Source organism: Leptonychotes weddellii, chromosome 7, assembly GCF_054177405.1.
Source record: "Leptonychotes weddellii isolate Sample4059 chromosome 7, ASM5417740v2, whole genome shotgun sequence".
NCBI classification, from domain to species: Eukaryota; Metazoa; Chordata; class Mammalia; order Carnivora; family Phocidae; genus Leptonychotes; species Leptonychotes weddellii.
The window spans coordinates 38,376,062-38,385,815 of record NC_138375.1 but is presented as its reverse complement, the minus strand read 5'-3'; the positions used below and the strand labels follow the sequence as shown (position 1 = coordinate 38,385,815).

The 9,754-nt window shown below is 42.4% G+C and overlaps 1 protein-coding gene and 1 pseudogene across 1 annotated transcript in view; one reads left to right on the top strand and one right to left on the bottom strand.

Annotated features, from left to right (window-relative positions):
• The window catches only part of SLC26A2 (solute carrier family 26 member 2), a 17,183-nt gene extending 7,429 nt beyond the window's left edge, over nt 1-9,754 (bottom strand). The window contains exon 1 of the mRNA XM_081826159.1: nt 9,497-9,754. The gene's annotated coding sequence lies outside the window, so the exon portion shown is untranslated. The remainder of the gene's footprint in view (nt 1-9,496) is intronic.
• Nucleotides 193-275, top strand: LOC115943429 (U4 spliceosomal RNA; annotated as a pseudogene).

The window sequence follows — 9,754 nt, the reverse complement described above, 5'->3', positions numbered from 1 at the left end:
ATATATATATAGAAAGCACTTGCCCAATGTAGTCATTTATTTAGCTTGTAAGTGACTGAGCCAGGTAATAAAATCCAGATTTTAGGACTCTAAGCATAGCTCTTTTTGAGCATGACGCTATTCCTATCACCTATCTAATTAGCTTTCTCTAACCTCAGATACTTCCAAACACGTTAGAGTTCAGCTCCCCTAAGCTTTGCGCAGTGGCAGTATCGTGGCCAATGAGGTTTATCCGAGGCGCGATTATTGCTAATAGAATTCAGCTACCCTACACATCCCACTTTCACCTACCTGCTACCTAGCACTGACAACTACAAACTTGTACCCCATTCCCCGTTCGCTATACTCTTGGCCATGGTCCTTTTTCAGCTCTAGCTCTCAAAAATTTAGGCATTCATTCACAAACAGTCCTAGCAGTGGAACTGACAGAGCCATCAGTCTGAATCCAAAAGCCCTCTATAGTCTCCTTTATCTGTCCTACTCACCGCCTAAAATTCTCCTCAACACTATATTTTTTTCTTTTTCATACGTATATTAAAACTCAAGGCAACATAAAGCTACTTTAAAAATTGTCTTAAAACTGGGGCGCCTGGGTGGCTCAGTCGTTAAGCGTCTGCCTTCGGCTCAGGTCATGGTCCCAGGGTCCTGGGATCGAGCCCCACATCGGGCTCCCTGCTCCGCGGGAAGCCTGCTTCTCCCTCTCCCACGCCCCCTGCTTGTGTTCCCTCTCTCGCTGTGCCTCTCTCTGTCAAATAAATAAATAAAATCTTTTAAAAAAAATTGTCTTAAAACTAAATTGTAGGTATGACCTTCATACAAACTAAACTCCTTGAAAGCAAGCTCCACTCTAATTCATCTTTGTATCCTCCAAAATGTCCAGCTATATGCTTTCTAAAAATAGGAACTACAACATTTGCTAAGCAAATAACTCAAATACAGAAAAAAAAGTAGGATGCAAAGCAGTATTTCTTTTCAAGTGGAAATACCTCCTTTGGGATATATTTTTCAAATATCCCTTTTTGCACCAAAATCCTCTCATTTCCCCAAGGCAATTACTGCTTTCAATTATAGTATTCATCAACTGCTTCATGGAAATTAAGAGATGACAGTGTTTATCCTTGGAATAGAGCCTACAGCCAGACAGCCATTTTAAGGAAGTTGAAATACAAACTATACATTGCATGAAGATCAATAAAACATGATTCTACTGTAGCGTCGAGGCTAGTTTCTCCCTTTACTAACTTTACTCACTAACAGTGAGAAAAGAAAAGGTTCAAGAGGAAAACACTCGAACTGTCCACATTACTTTGCAGGAATCAGAAGGAAAAACAATAAAACGTTTGAAAAGTACATTTACACAGGCATGCATTAAACAACAGGAGTTCAGGCAACACCAAAAGGAAAGACATTTCTGTACTTTCTTCTTCAACTGCACACATGCAGCTGTGACCACCTAGAGGGTCGTCTGGATCCAGATGAGTAATCAGCAGCACTGTCACAATTCCCGTGTGAATTACCGAGAGGCTAGAGCCCTGGACTAGAAGAGAGCTTATGCCTCTTCTATATATGCCCGATAGTGGTCAGCCAACTTCTATTTGAAGATTTGGATATAAGCAAAACAATGTCTACTTTTGGTAATTACAGCATATAATTCTAACTAACAGTGCTTATATAACAGTTTTGCAATTTGTGAAACTGAAATGCCTCTTCAGAAGGCAATCGTTTTCAGAGGAGAACGGTAAAGTTGGCCTCTGAAACATAACGGTTCCATAGTCATGTTTTGTTCGACCTGGATGTACGTGCCACCACGACTCACTGCTACATAAAACCGAAGCTGCCAACTACCATGATCACAGCATCTGCACAGGGGAGAAATCTCCAAGAGCTGGAATAGTTTAGAAAGGCTTCAAGGGAAGAACCGGTCTCATGTCTCACCTGGGCTCTAAAGTCTGGGTCAGAGTTGAAAGAATAAGAGAGGACTTGGAAAATGTATGGGGGAGAAGAAAACTCAGAGATAGTTCTGAGGTTGTTAGAAAAGAAATTAGAATGTTTACAGCACCAGATGCACATGGGAAATTGGTTTAAGAGGAAGCTTTTGCAAAGGTACCTGGGGGAGATTCTGGAGGATCCTGTATGCCAGATTAAAAAAGGTAGACTTTGATCCGTAGACAGTACAGAGTCCCTGAAGGTTTCTGAGAAGGGTTTAAAATATCACTCATTTGATAAATAATTATATATTATCTTATTACATCTTCTGATCTGTTATGCTAATATTTCTTTTCCTACTAAGCAATTAATATTTTACTTTTTTTGCCTTTCATGAATAAAGAAATAGCTTAAGATAAAAAAAACTAAACCATAAACAGGTACAGCTAAGGCAGAGTCTCCATTTACACAGTACCATCTGATCCTCCAACTCACTGTTGCCCAACAAATCCAGGGAAGATCACAGCTTCCATACCCATCTCCATCCCATTCACAGGTAACTGCAGTCAGGATGATTGGAACCTAGGCAACTGTTCCAGGCCCTTGCCCAAGACTGAGAAGTTAGCACTGTGAGAGGGCAGGCCTCCTGGAAGAAAAGGAAGGACTGCTGCCCATTGGATGAAAATTCAGACCCATCCTTGTTCTGTGGGTTTGCAACCCTTGCTTACTCCACAAATGTTCATTAGTGCCAACAAGCCCTCCAAGGTTGGATTGGTTAACTTTTCTATGGGAGCTCCTAGAGATTGGGTACTGGTCTTCATCACATCATAAATATTTACTAAGCACCTACTATAAGCGAACCACTGTGCTAGACACAATGCATCAGAACCTAGACCCCAAACGGAGGGGTCAATCTTTCTTTTCCCTACCCCACGAATCCTATATATGATCCATCAGTAAGTCCTGGCTGCTCTTCTCCCTACTGCCCAAAGGACCTGGAATCTAACCACTTTTCACTCCCCTCCACCATCACATCTTATCTGGGCTACTCTAATAGCCTATGAAATCTGAACCCTGCCTACCTCTCCACCCTCATTTCCTACAGCCTTCTTGCTGTTCCTGGAACATGCCAAGTTGATTCCCTTTTCAGGGTCTTCGCACTTGCTCAAGTTCTCTTTGCCTGGAATAATCACACCCCAGATCTTTGCAGGTTTTTTCTCCTCCTTCAAGTCTCAGCTGATGTATCATCTCCTTAGAGAGACCTTCCTTGAACATTCCAAATGAAATAATACTCCACCCCATTATTCTCTAAACCCTTACCTGGCTTTATTTCTTCATAGCACTTTCACAGTAACTTTTGAAATTCTATTATGTATTTATACATTAAAGAAACTATTACAGTCTTTCTCACACATACTGTAACCCCAGTACCAAAAACAATGCTTAGCACATAACAGATCAATAAGTTCTTGCTAAAATGAATAAGAAACCCAGTTTTTACCCACAATCAAAGGGTTAAGACAATTATAAACAGATAAGCTATAACACTCTAAGTGCCATTAACAGAGGTTTGTCGTATTCTGAGAGTGGAGAATAGGGTATAGGCCAATGTGAGGAAGTTGCAAATAAGAAAGGAAAGGAAACTCAGGGCAGTTGAAAGTCCTAGTATAATCTAAGACCCAGGAAAAAGTCACCCAGAATGCCAGATTCCTGGGGTGAAGCAGCAGGAGATTAAGACTAGACTGAAAGATTAGTTTCTCATTTGATCCCAAGAAGCCTGGACTTCATCCTGTAGGCTACAGCTGACAAAGGCATAAACTCCAAGGCAGGGCAGGGGTGCAAGAGGTTTGACATTTCAGCGGTACAACCAGACAAGAGACAGTAAAGGAGGACAAATCTAAGACGAATCGTGAGGTGGATCACACAAAAGGAAGAATGACGTATAGGAATATGCAGGAGGAAATGGAAAGAAAGGAGACAACAAGAAGTTTGACTTAGGTTTCATAGGTTTGACATTTCTATTAGATGTCCAAATGAGGATGTCCAGTGAGCACTTAGAAATGGGGTATCAAGCACAAGAGAGAAGCCGAAACTGGAAAAATAAATGAAGAGAGGAGGAGTATATTGGTCATTAGCACATAAATGCTATCTCATTTTTCTCTGAATTCCCGTTGTTTCGATGTTCAATAAACGCGCTGAATATATGCTTTACCTTCTCAACTGGATTAAAAATTGTTCAAGGAGATATTTTACATTTTTTGGAAACTCTCACAATACCTAGCATAAAATTTGGCACACAGAAGGCATTTAATAAATATTTTGTTAATGGACTGGTTTCTATTTTTAAAAAGCTGTTTTAACAAAAAAAATTCCAAAAAGAATTACCTTTGACTGTTAAAATCTGATTTTTGTTTCTCTGAAAGATACTTGATACACTGCTGGTGGGAATGTAAAGTGGTACAAGCCCTGGTGGAAAACAGTCTGGTAGTTCCTCAAACAGAGAGAATCACTATATGACCCAACAATTCCACTCTTAGCTATATAACCCCCCCAAAATAAAAATTAAAAACAGGGACTGAAATACTTGTATACCACTGTTCATAATAGCATTATTCACAACAGCCCAAAGGTGGAAACAACCTATGTATCCACCCACAGATGAATGGATAAACACCGTGGTACAAGCCATACAATGGAATATTGTTTAGCCACTAAAAACGAATGTAGTTCTGATATTCTTTATCTACATCATGGATGAACTCTGAACCCGTGATGCTAAGTGAAAGAAGCCAGGCACAAAAGGACAAACACTGCATGATTCCACTTACAAGAGATATCTACAACAGGCAAATTTTTAGAGACAGAAAATAGATTAGAGATTACCAGGGACTGCAGGGAATGATTTCTTGCTTAATGGTTACAGTCTCTGTTTTAAGTTTTAAAAATAACGACTATAGATAGTTACAAAACATTGTGGAATTGTACTTAATGTACTGAACTGTAAATTTAAAATGGTTAAAATGGCCAATTTTATGGTTTTTTAAAAAGATTTTATTTCTTTATTTGACAGAGAAAGAGCAGGCAAGCACAAACGGCGGCGGGGGGGGGGTGGGGGAGACAGCGGCAGAGGGAGAGGGAGAAGCAGGCTCCCCACTGAGCAGGGAGCGCAATGGTCCTGGGATCATGACCTGAGCCAAAGGCAGTTGCTTAACCAATTGAGCCACCCAGGCGCCCCCAATTTTATGTTAAATATATATTTTAACATAAACAAAAGTAGGAGGAGAGGAAGCATAGTACTATAAGGTTCTTATGCTATACACAAAATGGTTTAATATCACTGAAGGTAGGCTGTGATAAATTAAGGATTCCTACTATAAACCCTAATGCAATTCCATTAATCACAAAGAGTTATGGCTAATAAACCAACAACGGAGATAAAATGGAATCACAGAAAATACTGAATAATCCAAAAGCAGACAGAGAAGGGGAAATAAATAGCAACCCTATAAAATAAACTAGATCTAAAGTTTGTGGAAAACTTGCAGTCTTAACATGAACCTATTATTGAGGTGAACAAGTCCTCTACCAAGAGACTCTCTTCACTTATGTGGAAAAATCTCAGTTAAACTAGGCTGTAATTGGTGTGGACTGTGTAGTTTGCAAATAATTTTGACTGGAGCCAAAGCCTGTCTGATTCACACCTACTCTGTCTCTGGACTGCTTATTTTGAAACTTTCCAAATCTTCAGAAAAGTTAAAAGAATGATACATGGAACACTGGCTATTCACAATTCACCTATTACACAACTTAACAATTCACCAATTGTTAATGTTTTGCTACATCTGCACTTCTGCACTCTCCAAACATACTTGTTTGGGGTTTTTTCCATTCAACTACTTGAAAATCACAGACATATTTTAGCCTTAAACACTTAATGGGAACTTTTTTTTTTTTTTTTAAGATTTTATTTATTTATTTGCCAGAGAGAAAGAGAGCACAAGCAGGGGGAGCTGCAGGCAGAGGGAGAAGCAGGCTCCCCGCTGAGCAGGGAGCCCGGTGCTCGATCCCAGGACCACGGGATCATGACCTGAGCTGAAGGCAGACGCCACCAACGGAGCCACCCAGGCATCCCGGAACCAATATTTTTGAACCACCATGCTATGCTCCCTCTTCTTCAAGAGAAACATTCATTAACAACATAAGATCAAACCATTTGGTTACACTCTTCAAAAATCTGCAATGGTTCCCCACGTTCTACTGCATATAACCTAAAAAGCTTAGTATAGGCTTCTCTCCATAAATGAGCTGAACCTGCCTTTCTTTTGCTTGCTTCCATGCACCGGTGCATCCATGAAAATATTAAGCATCCTTTGTTCCTCTGGGTCTTTGCTCATGTTGTTTGTTCATCTGGAATGCCTTTTCCTTCTATCGCCATCTATCTTGATCCTTTTCCTAATCCTTAAAGGCCCACCTCAAATGCCACAGGGCAAGGGGGCTGAAACTCCTTTGGCTATGCTGCCCTGACATATTCCATATAACTACTTAGCACTTAAAGTTACATGTCTTTCAAACTACAGTATTCATTTAAAGGCAAACATCAAGTCATCCTCATTCCTACATAACCCAACACCTTACCCAATGCCTCCCATTGGTGTATACAGTGGTATACCTGTATTTATTGAAATGAGCGAACAGGTGAAGTTTCAAGTAAATGTAATAAAGACAAAAAAGTCTTCCTATCTTCCAGTCATCACAAATGATTAACAATGTTCATTTATGTCCGTGAGGCAAAAAGAAGAACCACCATATAGCAGTAATACAAGCGCTATGATGTATTATTCTGGCATAAAGCCCAATGTAAGACAGAAAAGTAAAATACCCAAGAGGGAAATAACTTAATGTAAAACCACGACTGAATTATTAAATAGTTCCTTAACAGTAATTCAATGCTTTCAAAAATATTTCACATACACCTCCCATTTGACTCCTCAATAAATCTGAAAACCGATTATGAATCCTCTCCTCCGGTCACCTGCTCAACTAGTAGGACCAGATTCTCAACCCTCATTTTCCCATTTCCAAGGTTCCCTCTCTTTCTAAAATACCACCTCACCCCCAAATTTGTTTCCTTGCTAAGAAGTTTTAAGAGCTAGCTCAAATCAATATTTCGTGGTTAAGTGCTCAACTCATTTCTGAATCTTATTAATTTTAATAAGTGAAGGTAACAAACTGCTTGAAGCAGTTTACACAACATTATTGAAGCAGGTTTGGTAAAGGATTAAGAATAAAATTACTTGGGCGCCTGGGTGGCTCAGTTGGTTAAGTGACTGCCTTCGGCTCAGGTCGTGATCCTGGAGTCCCGGGATCGAGTCCCGCATCGAGTCCCGCATCGGGCTCCCTGCTCGGCAGGGAGTCTGCTTCTCCCTCTGACCCTCCCCCCTCTCATGTACTCTCTCTCTCTCTCATTCTCGCTCTCTCAAATAAATAAATCTTAAAAAAAAAAAAAAGAATAAAATGACTTATCTTTCATATGACACACATGCATTGGTAACATTTTCATTTTCCTTCTCTATCAGGAGAAACAATATAAAATTTACCTCTGTAACTACACTTTGGTTAGAATAATCCGTATCCCAGCCAAGAGTCAAACAAGCCAAGCAGGTTCCTACCTCCATCTACTTTTGCTGGCCCTCTAACTGGAATGCTGCTTGGGGCTATGTTCATGGCTTTGTCTCTTGCTTCTTGTAGGTTTCTGTTCAACTACTGTCCTAATCAGTTCCTTCCCAGACACAACTTCTAAAATAGCACCATCGCTGCCGCCATGCCTCCCTCCTGGGCCCATCCCTGCCCTGCACTCCTATCGCACTTACTTGGCTTTATTTTTCTCCATGGCCTTTCTCACCATCTCGCACTACATTCATTCATTCATTCATTCATTTATGGTTAATTGTCTTTCTCATGAGGACAGGAACTTGCTCTGTTTTGTTGACAGTTGTTATCTCCCATGCCTTGAACCATGTACAGCACCTAGTAAGTGCTTAACAAATATTTGTTGAGTGAATGGATGAATGATAGCTTAACAGCTATGGAGTAAAGAAAAAGCAGTGACCCCTCTCTCTCCACCTCCATTCACCATAACTAAGCTAAGTCAAGAAATTACAGTGTGGCAACCATCTGCTTGGGGGTTTATGCTCACGAAAAGTAATGTCAATGCTCAAAATGCTCACCCCTCATAAATCTAATCTAGACTTCTCCGAAGCCCAGAATATGTAAATCTCGATCTTCCCCTGGGAGGCAGCATATTATATAGTACAGTGATATTCAAATGCAGAGATCTTTTAAAATTCAGATTCGCAGGCAAATTCAGGAATGAGATCCAAGACTGCACCCTTGGGTGACTCAGAGCCAGTGAGGTGAGGGCCATACTAGGAGACTCACTGGGTATGTACTGGAGTCAGACAGATCTCTATTCAGATCCCAGCTACACTATTCAACAACTGTATGGCACTGGTGAAAAACCTCATTTTACTCAGCATCAATTTCTCACCTATAAAATGGGAATAACACTATCTAACTTGCAAGTTGTATAAAGCTAACACAAGTACTTAACACAGTGCCTGGCACATGGCATTTGTTCAATAAATGACAGCTACTAGTCTGTCCTTTGAGATTCTTGAAGGGAAAAAATGGGCTTATTTCTTCCAACAGGACTGGCTCTCCATTTCTTACTCGATTTTCAAAAACAAGAATTTCTGCTTTCCCCAATACTGGATATCACATTAGTTCCAGATTTTATATAAAGAGCCCTAGAAATAAGGAAATGGAAAAAAGGAACTGGAATGGGTGCCAGAAAGTTTAATGGATGCCTGTATATTTCTAACTCACGTGGTCCCCAATCTGTGCAAAGAAAGGGCCCAGGCTGATATTCTGTGAGTCTGGGACAGCTGGGTACAAGTCCTAGCTCTGCAAATGACTTACTGTATAATGTCAGGCAAAGATCTGGCCCGCTCTGTGTCCTTTCAGTATCCCTATCTATCCAGCGAAAGCATTTCAACTTAGTCTACGAAGAAGTACAGTTCCTGATGTGTACCTAACCAGGTGTGTGGTTTTAAAAACCAAGATAATGAAGTTCTCTCGCGTGTCCAAGCCTCAGTTTCCCCATCTGTCCAATGGTGGGAGGCCGGGTGGTGGTGGCGGCTCCGATCTCCTCGGTCTTTCTCCCAGTTATCTGGGTTCGAGACGGTTAGATGAGGACTCAGGGAGAAGAACAGCACCGTTATCTACGAGGTGCGGGGGCCCCGACGAGATGTGGGGTAGAGGGTGGGTAGCCGAGAAGCAGGGTCGGGACGGCCGCGGTGGGAGAGGGGGGGCCTGGCTCCAGCTCCCGCCCCTGCTGACCGAGGGTACAACCCCGACGCACGCCCACCTACCACGGCCTGGCCACGACGCCGGGGCTTCTTCCCACCGCGCCTCGGACACAGGCCAGGATGCCGCCAAGAGGGGCCGGCTGACCGCACGCATGCCGGCACCGCTCCCTTCTCCCTTCTCGCGTCCCCTCCCCACTCCTCACCTCTCAGTGTTGGGCCTCCCCGCTCAACGAGGGCTCGCGGCACGTCCTCCGCCGTGGCGGGACTGAGCGGACACCGCGGCGCGAGCAGAGGTAGCCTCGTCCCGGGCCGGCCTCCCTTTAACCCGCCCGTCCCCTTCTCCGCCCATCGCCCAGCCCCCGAAAAAGGCGGGGCCCGGGCGGGACCGCGGGGAGCGGCCAGGAACCCCCGACCGAGAGGTGCGGAAGACCCAACCAGTAAAACCATTCAGGAGGTGGCAG